We start from the raw sequence: 12201 nt of genomic DNA, 5'->3' as shown, positions 1-12201 counted from the left end.
GACTTATGACTAATGGTGTGTGTATGTCCCACATTACTTCCCAATCCAGTGGTGGGAGCACATTAGGTGCAGGGTAAATAGGCCTAAGAATCATGTGTTGGGTACATTAGACTACAAGGGGAGTAGTCACTTTACTAAGGCTACATCCTTTTGTGGTGGTACGGCCTATCCAATATGGTAGAACTGCACTATGAGGACACCCAATTCAATTATATGTGTGACTAGCTCAGAAAGGCTAAAACGCAATTGCCCACTTTGATCCTCTGTCGACAGTGAAAACTGCAATTTGGGATGGGTGCCAATGACAAAATACTAGAGAATATGGAGAACCTTTGTCCATTGGCATTATCTGGGAGCAGCTTACATGGAGCCAGCAATGCTTTTCTGTACCCAGTAGTAAAGGAAGGTTTCATGTGACATTATTCAAGGGCTTATCATCTGGCTTTACCTCCCAGTTCCCTGGCTAGGTTGAAGGAGGCAGTCTGCAGCAGGAAAGGACCAGCAGGACCCTGGACCTAGGAGCAATGCAAGGGGCAGATGAACTAGTTTCAGTTCATCTGCCCCTCTCCATCTCCAAGCGCCAGTGACATGTTGTGTGCTACACAGAGGGGAGCGATGCTCAAAAGTGCTTGAACACCCCATCAAGAATTCAGACTATCAGACCCACCCTGAAATCCAAGCCCTTTCAAGCGGAGAACTGTGAATTCTCACATCAAATGCTGGAGACAGCACCCCCACCAGTACCTCTCAATCTCTGGGACACCCCCTGCTGCCACTCAAAACATCAGTTCAGCTGCCAGATCTCCATGACAACCATAGACAGTCAGGGCAAACATCAAACACCGACAGGAATAGGTCAAGTTACTGTCATTACCCAAGCAACAACTGATATCTCCTCCCTTTCTAAGAAGTAGGGGTGACTGTGGCAGAAGCCAGAGCTCTTGATAGTAACGTGGTAAGCACTGAAGGGTAGAAAGGCACACCTTATTTCTTCCTCCCATCCTCTTTGAGCATTTTTGCAGGTGAAGCTAAGAACTGTTTTTAAGTCTTATACTACTTGTAATGAAGACTCATTTTAAATCTGAGGGCCCAGTTGTAAGGTGAATTTACACACAAAGTATAAATGTTCTCAACCACATGCCAAGCACACAGTGAAGAGTTCTGCTCAACTGTGAATGAATGGTACCTTGAAGAGATGTTTTAGCTTCAATACAGGAAGTGATGCACCTGGGGTTAAGAACTTAAGAAGAGTCCTGCTTGGCCAGACCAGTGGCCTACCTCACTGAGAATTTTGTTCCTATGGTGGCCAACCAGATGCCTAGAAGAAGCTCACAAGCAGAACATGTGGAGTCCACCAACTAGTATTCAGAGGCATAGTGACTCCAATATTGTATGTAATATACAGGGGTACCTCAGGTTAAGAACTTAATTAGTTCTGGACGTCCGTTCTTAACCTGAAACTGTTCTTAACCTGAGGTACCACTTTAGCTAATGGGGCCTCCCACTGCCGCCGCGCCACCATTGTGTGATTTCTGTTCTCATCCTAAAGCAAAGTTCTTAACCCGAGGTACTATTTCTGGGTTAGCAGAGTCTGTAACCTGAAGCGTCTGTAACCCGAGGTACCACTGTATAGCCATCATGACTAACAGCCATTGATTTCCACCCTTGATGGCATGGCCTCTTTTGAGTTATTAAAAAAGGCGAGAGGTAGCTGGGGGGATGGCCATGCCAGTTGAGGAAAATGGGAAACAGGCTCCCGGGTTCTCCCTCTGCTGAGAAGAATTGGGTTGTCATGCTAACTACCCCTCCTCTGCGGAGATGATAATCAGATGGTTTTCTTGTGCAGCTGGAATATTATTATTTTTTAAAATCTTTAAAAATCCATTTTGCATGCATTTTTCCTAAACTGCTTTGGAAACCCCAATGGGACGAATGGCAGATTTAAACAAAAAAAAAAAAAAGCAACTTTTAAAAATGTGTGTCTTTTCCCCATGCTTCAGTTCCAACCTTTGAGTGAGAGGTTAAATCCATTTGGGCTGTGTCAGTGGCAGCACCCATACTAGAAGCAGTTGTCATCTAAAATGTCCTTGAAACTGATCGCTCTGTGCGGGAGAGGATTGGAAGGGTGGGAGAGGCCTCCCGTGGACCTTCGAGAGAGAAAGGGGGACCGAGATCTCTCTAAAGGTCTATTCAGTGAAAAGATGGACTGATTCCCCAAGTGTAACAATCCCGATGGGAAATTCTATTTCCGGGACCATCTCCCATCACTGTAGGGTGATTGGTAGCAGCTGCTGCAGCCCCTCCCTAGACACCCACACGAGAAGGCCAGGGTGGTCACGGCAGCAGCTATTCTGAGCGCAGGCAACGACAGAGGGGCTGCCAAAAACAGATCATCCCACCCTCACTATCTACGGCTGTTTCCCATCTGTCACTGGTCCAGAATCAGCTACAGGCACTATCACCACCCCATGTTGCGATTGCCTGAAGAAACTAAGTTATCAAAAAAAGAAAAAAGGGAGTGTGTGCAGGGGGGGACACTTCAGCGCTTTAATATGCCCAAAATAAAATAAGCAGCCTCCATTCTAATCTATGGACTTGGTGAAACGAAGAGCACCCGCTACAGTCAATAGGAAGGCAATGTCCTGAAATAGGGGATGAGCCTGAAAAATCAAGTGGCAACTCCGACTGCTTATGTGACAATCCCACATAATATATTAAGCAACCCGCTTCCCCACGCCATTGACTCACAACTTTCCCCTGCTCCCACCACCCTCCATAGGCAATATGCTTCCAGGAGTTCTATACACCGTTCCCCTAAAATAAATATATCATTGTTTCGTTTTGCTAATGCGTCACTGCCTGCTGGCTGTGGCTGCTTTACCGCCTGATGTCTGTCAACATGAGGAGAGAAAATGTGGTTGACACCCCGCCTTCCCAGACATAATGTGGAATGAATGACAGATATGAAATCTGTATAATTTCTCCCCTCTTGCCAACTACTCACCCTGCCCATAGCCTGTCTCTTGTACTAACTGGGGCAGTGGGGGAACATTAAACTCACCTGCAATTGATTGCCTAGTACTCAATGGTACAGCTAGTTCATTTTAGACCTTCGGTATCATAATGGAATTACAGAAGGGGGGGGGGCTCCTTTAGAGGGCCATGTGTGTTACTTCAAATATGAAGCACACAATTAACATTTTCCCTCTCATCACCACCACTCCCTGCATTACTAATGCTTCCACATTCCCAGTGCGCTGGCACAAAAATGTTTTCCCAACCCTCTTCTATCTATCTATCAGTTCATAGCACCATAAACAGGAGCACAAGGGGAATTGCTTCTGTTGTCTTGGTGGTAAACACATTTACTTGGGAATAAGCCCCATTTTGTTGTAGAAAAGGATATTCCCTCCCATCCTTTCTGAATGAACAACATTTTTTAAAGTAAAAATAATGAAATTAACGCATATAGTTATGTAGAGGCCTGGGCAGCCAGTCCAGTTTATAAAATGTTATTAAGAAAAAAAATGATTATGCAGAGCATCATTCCTGGCAGGCCCCATCGTGCCTGTGCTGGTGTAGATGCTGATAGGAAGCCTGCTTGCCACTGTGCCCATCCTTTGCCACTCTCTGCCTGAACTTTGGCCTCAAGGTCCAGCTCTAACTGCCCCACTACTGGCACTAAAAGCCTCCATCTGTACTTGCAGCTTCTACATATCTGAGGGGCATACATCCTTCCCTTCTCATCTCAAATAGCATTGCTGAGCCCTGCAGATGCTTCTCTGCCTGCCGAAACCTTGACTCCCACCACACCTTGCAAATCTTCCATGGAATGAATGGTTTTTCTCTCAGACCAGACCCATCCAGGTTTCCCTGGAAGCAACATTCCTAAGACCTGTCAGAAATATTTAGGATTTATTGATATCTTGCAGGTCTTGGAGAAAGCAGATTAGAGCTTAAAGCACAGAGGAAGAGGGGTTTAATATATAAAGTAAAAGCAAATAGTTGCACTGAGGAAATACAAGCTGTAGATCACCACTGATCAGAGAATCTGGTCCAAATGGAGTAATTTCTGCTACTTCGATCAAGCCTGGCTGTGACAGCATAAGGCAGCAGGTAGAAAAGACAGTGTTGAGAGCATTTCTTCCGTAAAGGGCCACATTCCCTTAGGGGTAATCTTTTGAAGGCCAGCAAGGAGCAGGGCCAGAACCACACTATAATCCTCTCATGTGCAAACACCCACTCACTATTCACTCTCTCACACACCCAGGCAACAACTATTATGGAATTATATTTTTAAACAGCGTCCATCTGGGACCAAAAACGAAACCCAACCATTCCTCATCATGGGAGGTGGCTGTGGCTGATGGGAGTTGTAGTCCAAAACTTCTGGTGGGCATCAGTTTGGGGGAAGGCTGTGTCAAACCATGGGGACGTCACTCGCACAAGTGCCTCACTGTGTGGAGTTCCATGTTGCCTACTTGCACTGAAGGTCCCTGTTCCTATGGCTGCTTGCATGTAGAAAATGAACCTGTATGTCAGGTGGAAGACAGAATTAAAGATCTGTTTCTGCAGTGGAATTTCGGTGTGGATTCTCCCAAGGATCTTCACTGGGATTGGCGCTGTTTAGTTTGTTCATAAAAGATCTGGAGTCAAGAGGTGCTATTGGTGAGGTGACCCACTTTGTGGATGACATCCAATTCTCCAGGGTGCTGAAATCCTAAGCAGAATTCAAAGAGATTTAAATGTACCCCTCCAAGCAGTGTGATAAGGCAGCTAAACAACCCATGAGAGTCAATAATAAAGTGAGAATCCTGTTCCTTCTTGGCTTCTGACCACTTATTATTTTAAAACAATTAAACATGGATAGAATTATATACATGTGTCAGGGACGCAGCGAGAGCGCAGGGAGGGGAGGAGATGGAGAGCGAGGGGGAGCAATCCAAGGGCAGCGTAGGAGAAGATGACAATAGCCCGAGAGATTCCATGAGCCTCTCCAGCGAATCGGAAGATTCACAGAAGGGGGCGCCGGTGGCCAGGGCAAGGGGGGCCCCAAGGGGGACACCCCAGAAGCAAGGGGCCAGCGGGGACTCCCAGAGCAGCAGTTGGAAATCAGGACCAGCTTCCCCACCAGAGCATAGTGGGGGGGAGGAGTCCCAGGTATCAGGGCCAACGTATTCACCACCAGCGAGAGAAGATGAGTCAGGGTTGGCCACGCCTCCATTGGAGAGCGAGGGAACGGTCAAGAGGAAGGTTGCCGGCTGGGCGCGCGCGCCAAGTTCAAATGTACAGGCGAGCGGCACAGCAGGTAGCCCGGATAGGGAACCAGGTCCTAAAGCCCGCCGGAAGGAGGGGCAAGAATCAGGGGGGTCAGCGTCAGAAGAGTCCAGAAAGGATGAAACCCCAGTGGGCAGGAGGGCCCAGAGGAGGAAGGAGCTAAGGAAGAGGTGGAGCACGGCTAGAGTCTTAAACTGGTGTGGAAGGGGAGGAGATTCAGACGGAACTTCGCCGGTCTAGGCTTTAAGACGTAGAGTTGCACGCTGCGGCTTTGAAATGGAAACTGAACTTCAATAAAGGCTTTTGTACATAACTACAGCCGGGCGTTGGTCCTTTGTGAGCTGGGACCTAGGGGTGGCTCTGACAACATGTATTAAAGTTATATGCTTTGTTACTCCAAAAGAGGCTGCTGGTGTTACCCAAGGGCCTAGGCATTAGCCTGAAGAGCCAGAAAGTTTCAGTGTCCCATCCCTGGCCATATTCCCTGATGGGGCTTCCTCTTCCTCATTCAAGCTGCATGCATGAGGTCAGAGAGAAACACGGGGCATTACTTGCCTCCTTTTCAGCTTCTGACTCCCGCTCCTTTTACAGACATGAAACTCCAAAGAAAATTTCCCTAAGTTGGAAGTGTCTCTGCTGCCTTGCTCCCTTGCACTCATTGTCTAAATATGAGATTGTTTGGGGCTAGGCTAGGCCAAGCAGGCAACGTAGAACATGGCCTGGCCATTCTTCCCTGCTGGGATAGTCATAAAGGATAGCAACCCCACACAGAGCTAAGGGAATGAAAGCAGTAACCACCTTGGAGGAGCCAGTAAACACAGTCGCTGAGGAGTGACGTGGGAAAGGCATGCTATAGTCCTGGTTTAGAAAAGGATGGCGGCACCGAATATTGTACAGATTCTGAAGGCAGTTGTGTTCTTCCCTACCCAATAGTTTCTGCGATTGTAACCTTTTATGTTGTGCATTGCTTTGAACTATTTGGGAAATGAGTGCATTTTATACAAATCAGATTTATATTACTGTACTTGGTTTGATGCCAGACTGTCAGTATTTTGTTGGAGGGGAGCTAATGCATATTGGAGATTTAGCTTTTCACAACTGAAGTGAATTAAAGCACATCAAATACACTTAGGAAAGTGATAAGGTAATGCACTGAAAAGTATGGGGTGAACAGATGCGAACCAGGAAGACATATAACCACCACGGCACAAGCAAATCAGGACAAATGCTCATTTTCATATAACCTCCCTGCAAACGAATCAGAATGAATTCACAATGAAGATCAGTCTTCTTTGTATAAGCAAATCAGGATGAATGCTCAATAAACAGGTTATCTGGGGGAGCCCATTGCCACTTCTATATTCTTTGCACATTAAACAGTTCATACAAGTGGCTTAAATCACAGAAGATGTTGCAATGTGAAATACTGCAGCAGCAGGGTCTGTAGAAGGGTGTAGCAGCTGCTGCCAGAGACTGCAGCGGGACCCCCAAGTTCCCCTGCTTATGAGTGAGAGCTTGAGTAACCACTAGAGTGAACAGCTAGATGCACACACAAAATCAGAGAAATGTTTCATAAGAGACTCATTCTTATTCTCTGCCCTGCACAGATGAAACGGCACTTTAGATGGCTGCTGCCAGGGACTCCCTCTTCTTCTTGCTTGTATGTGAGTATTATCAGGAACTTGCCAAGGGGCAACTTGGTTGTCTAGGAAGTCCTTTTATATATTACTCACATCACATTTGTATCCTCCAATGAGCTCCTGGCAGGATGGGTTGTCCTATTTTATCCACAGGGGGAATATTTAGGATTGCCATATGCCCGGACTTTCCCAGACATATCCGGAACACCGCAGTCAGAAGCAGTGTCAGGGAAAATCCGGATGTATAGCAACCCATGTTGGCAGTGTAGTTTTTGGTGATTTACCATAAAATTAGCTCAAATAAATATGGAGAAGTATTTATTTTGCCCATGTACACACACACACACACACACACACACACACACGGGTTCAGATGTTTTAAGCATACTTTCTCTTACATTCATATGCTGGCTATGACTCCCTCCAGATGGCTCCCTTCCTGGTGCACCCATCCATCCACATTGGGGGAGCGCAGAGATGGAATGATGGGAGTCAGGAGAAGTGACATGAGTGTAATTAGGGCCCAATTTGGGTCTGTCTTAGGGGAGAAGTCAGTTCTCTCGAGTACATAGAATAGGTTTCTGTCTGGCAGGAAGATAGAGAAATCTTGCAGCAGTTAACACCACAATAGCCCGCCTCCCAACTTCCAAAAGACATCAAACCATCTTCCTGATGGAGGTGACTGACTTGTGACTGGCTGGCCACAGTCACCTGTCAGTCAAGGCACAGCTGAGTCAGATACTCTAAAAGATGGCTGTTGCCCAACAGTTCTATGTCCCTCAAATTCCCCCCACTCCAATTGAACATCTACACCGCTGCACATGAGGCAACCAGAAGCCTATTTGCAAGTAGCTGCATTAGACTTGAAACGAAACAATTTCTTTCTTTTTAAAGTACCATTCTGGTTTTACCTTTGTCTTTTTATTCTAAATAAACTTCATAACTATGGTGTTTGGGGGTCTTGGGTGCATTTCTGCCAGACTGATAGGCAATTTCCCCCTATATCAATTTGGTCCATGGTGTTGGTGTGTGTGTGTGTGTGTGTGTGTGTGTGTGTGTGTGTGTAAAATAGGTTTGACAGAGAAAAGAAAGCTACCTTGGTCTCTGGGGAGGGACAGGTAAGCAGGATGCTCTCTCTCCTTCCCATCCTAAGGATTTGCCACAGAAAGCACTCTTGAGGTGAGTGTGGAGGCAGTCTATTTGAGAGCCCCTAGTGTGACTGGCCTATCCAGCTGGCAAGACCTATTCCTTACAAGAAGGCTGAAATGAAGCCATGTAGGCTCTTAGGAGATGCTAGTGCTCCACACCCAGGCAGTATTGGCCACCTCTCATTTCATTCCCTTCCCCCCACCTGGCCACCCCCAAGATGAACATATGTGGTTTAATCCTTCTCCATAAATCACCCCCCACCCAAACTCCTGGCAGAAACCAGCTTGTCTGCCCCATGTCTCCTTGGCACTGGGATGTACTGCTTGGATGGGGTGTGGCTGACGCCAGCTCTAATTTCAATTCCCCCTTCCCTTCCCCCTGCTCATAACTTGCCCTTTGCCACATATTGAGGTCTCAGCTTTCCACAACCCAACAGACAAGAGGGTGGCCCATGGCTCCCAAGCCCCAGACCTTTTTGGAACTTAGAAGCTGCCTTTATACTGAATTAGACCATTGGGCTAGATGATACTGAACTATCATCTAGCCCAGTATAGATGATCAGACACTTTCAGATGGTAAAGTAGCAGCTTGTAAGTCTGCTGAAGTCCATACCGGACAATGAAATTAATTCCAAGAAACCAAGTCAAAGTCTCCATGTTCTCAGTACAGTGGTACCTCGGGTTACACACGCTTCAGTTTACATACACTTCAGGTTACAGACTCCACTAACCCAGAAATAGTACCTCGGGTTAAGAACTTTGCTTCAGGATGAGAACAGAAATCGTGCTCCAGCAGCGCGGCAGCAGTGGGAGGCCCCATTAGCTAAAGTGGTGCTTCAGGTTAAGAACAATTTCAGGTTAAGAATGGACCTCCGGAACGAATTAAGTACTTAACCCGAGGTACCACTGTATGTTAAATTTTGTACTTGCAATTAAACTATTTTTTCTTTAGTCCGTAGGTCAGATTGGCCTCCATGGCCTGAACATTTGCAAAGGTTCTCATATAATTAAACAAATACAAGAGTGTGCCATCATCCAGAAGCTTATGCATGCAGAGCAACGGCGCTCAGTAACATCACAGACAGTTCTTATTCTGCCACTCAATCACCAGCCAACACTGTCATGCATAAAACATAGTGAGAGCTGCAGCAGACGCAAATTGCCACCCATCAACAGTATCTCCCTTGCTTTAGTTACATCTCTTTTGCGTCTATGGGCTCCATTTATGAAAAACACAAGGGAACAAGATTGCTTGTAACTATATAAGGATGCATTTTATTCTAAAGCAAGCAATAAAAAACCCCATCCTTTCTTCCACGTCTTTAGCTAGAAGCCGAGCTGGCAGGTCTTCTGAAGGATCCATTTTGTTGTCAAAAGCCGTATTAAAAACAGTGTCAGTACACTATCTGGTCACTCAGCCCTATAATTCCTTATTAGGGGGCCTTGTGTTTTGGAGGCTAGAAGTGGGAAGGAAAGGAGAGGAAGGGTTAGGAAGGGAGTAAGAAGAGGTCAAGGCTGGAAGAAGGCTGTGGAGGAGGAGGCAGGCATCATGGATGAATGGGAAGGAGGAGGGGAGAGGGAGGGGGGAAAGGGTGGTTGCTTTGGAGCCTGTGCTTTGTTTTCTTCTCCATCCCCATTATTTCTACCTCCCGCACAGCATTGGGATGAGACAATCCCCATCTGGAAATACCTTCCCTTTTACAGTCAGGCAAGAAGGCGCAGGCTGCAGGAGTGGGATGAGCCCCAGACTTACCCTCTCCTTGGAGGTGCTCCATTTGTGAGGGAGTGGAGGAAGGGAGATCCAGGATGTGAGGAGGCACTGGCAGTTGCAGAGAGGGTCATTGCCTCCAGGGCCACAGCTCCAGGGATGGGGGAAGAATGTGAACCATGCTACCAAGGTCAGGCTGATGCACAGCAGCTTCACTCTAGACAGCTCTCCTCCTTGTGAAAACGGCAACTTGCAAGACAGAAATGATGGCTGCTCCACCATTGACTGTTCCACTATTGCAGTCTGTTCTCTTTCCCTCTCACTTGATTGTTGGTTTTATTGGGCAGGGCAGCATGCTTATCCACTTCCTCTGGTCCCGCTGCTTTCCCCTAGGGAAATCTGCTCTTTGGTGCTCAATTGGAGCAAATGGCAATTGTATCAGCTTGTGATTATTCCATAGTCAATGTGACAGAGATAATCGAGGTGCTTCCCCATGATTCATGGAGAACCTAGTGCCACTCCACATTCTGTTATTTACCATGGGCATTCACTTCTGTGCTTACAAAGCGAGAATGAATACTCAGCATCTCTTAACATTAGAGGCATAAGAAAGCTGTGTTGAGCAATCTGGTGTATGTACTCTTTCTTAAGAGCATGGGGGCCTTGATGGATCAAGCCAAAATGAACCTCATCTAATTTTCTTTCCAAGAATCCCAACAACCAGAAATCGAGCAGTGGACCAAGCTCTACCTTTTGCTTAACCCTGGTCCACCATACCTCTTGCACATAGGATGTGGACTGTGGCTGGCCTTCCTAATCTGTTTCCATCCACTCCCTAAACACATGCAAGGGGCTTCTCCATCCCAGGCATCCCCTCTCCAATTGCAAGTATTTGGATTCTCAAGAGCTTCCTGCTGTGCCAAGTACTGGTATGCACTGTGATGTCACTGAGGGGAGGAGGAGTGTAACACAAAGGTAGAACTGAGTTTGGAAAGACAATGAAATATTATGCTGTCACTTGGGTAAAGGAGGGTGATCACCCAGAAAGGAAATCAGGGCCCCTACAGTGGTTCAGAATACTGCAGGGGTAGCACTGCACTGTGTGGAAACCTGAACCACACAGTTGGATCCTTGTCCATTGATGTCAGATGATTGTAGGTCTTGTGGGTATGTAAGGAACTGCTTTTCAAGTGTGTGTGTGAAACACACACACACATGTTAGTGTTACAATGGTACCTCGGGGCTCCGGAATGAATCCCGTTTGCATCCCAAACAGAACGTAAGACGCGACAGCGCCGCTTCCGCACATGCGTGTGATGTCATTTTATATATTTCTCACGTGCGCCGTTACTTCTAGGTCACTGCGGAGCGCAACCCGAAAGCTAGTGGGGCTGGTGGCGGGGAACTGAAGCCCGGGGCGTGCTGTGCAGCGCGCCCCAGGCTTCGAGATGCAGGCTGCTATCCGCAAGCCTTGGGAGCCCGACGGGAACTCCTGCGGAGCTCCCAAGGCTTGCGGAGAGCTTCCTGAAGCACCGACCTTGCTAACAAGGCCTATAGGTCAGGGCCTTGTTAGCAAGGAAGGGGGGGGGACACATGATAGAGGTACATTAAATTATGCATAGTGTGAATAGGGAGAAGTTTCCCTATTCCTCAGGTCACTTTAAAAGGGGATTGGCCAAATTCATGGAGGATAAGGCTATCAATCACTGTTTCGCCATTCTGGCAATATTCTACCACCAAGATCAGAGGCATTGTGCCTCTAGATATGAGTCACATGGGAGAAGGCTATTGGGCTTATGTCCTGTTTGTGGATTTCCCATAAGCATCTGGTTAGCCATTGTAGGAAACAGAATGCTGGACTAGATTAGGGCTTTGGCCTGGCCCAGCAGGACTCTTCTAATACTCTTATGTCCGCAAGGGCAGAAAGGGTTAATTTCACTTTCACCAGCCCCCCCTCTTCCCCCCTGGCTCTGAATAGCACGCTGGCAGCATAGCAGCAGGGCTATTTAGGTTTAGTGGCTGCCACCTGGGGAATGCAAAGGGGGAGGAGATTCAGGGAGCATAGGCTCTGACATCACTGGCTGGCTCCATTCTGGGCACATGGACAAACAGGGTGATTCACTGCAGGCTGGTATTATCTTGCAAGGAGGTTGCCAGTGACTCAGCCCCCAAAGTGGGAGGCAAAGAAGTACGGGCCAGGATACCCCAGTCTTGTTGGGCATATAGCTTGTTTTTGGTTTCATAATCTAAGCCCAGGAGATTGCACTGCTCTTTGGGTTTTTAGTTTTGGTTTCAAAATCTAAGCCTAGGAGAGTGTAATTCCCTTTGGGTTTTGTATGAGGTGAGATGAAGGGCACTAGAAGCCTGTGGACGTTACAGGCAGTGCTTTTTTTTCTGGGCGTATGCATACCCCCCAAAATTCTGTGAA

This window comes from Podarcis erhardii (genome assembly GCF_964252035.2).
Source record: "Podarcis erhardii genome assembly, chromosome: 1".
In the NCBI taxonomy this organism is placed as follows: Eukaryota; Metazoa; Chordata; class Lepidosauria; order Squamata; family Lacertidae; genus Podarcis; species Podarcis erhardii.
The sequence above is the reverse complement of the archived record's forward strand: the minus strand, read 5'-3'. Positions refer to the sequence as shown.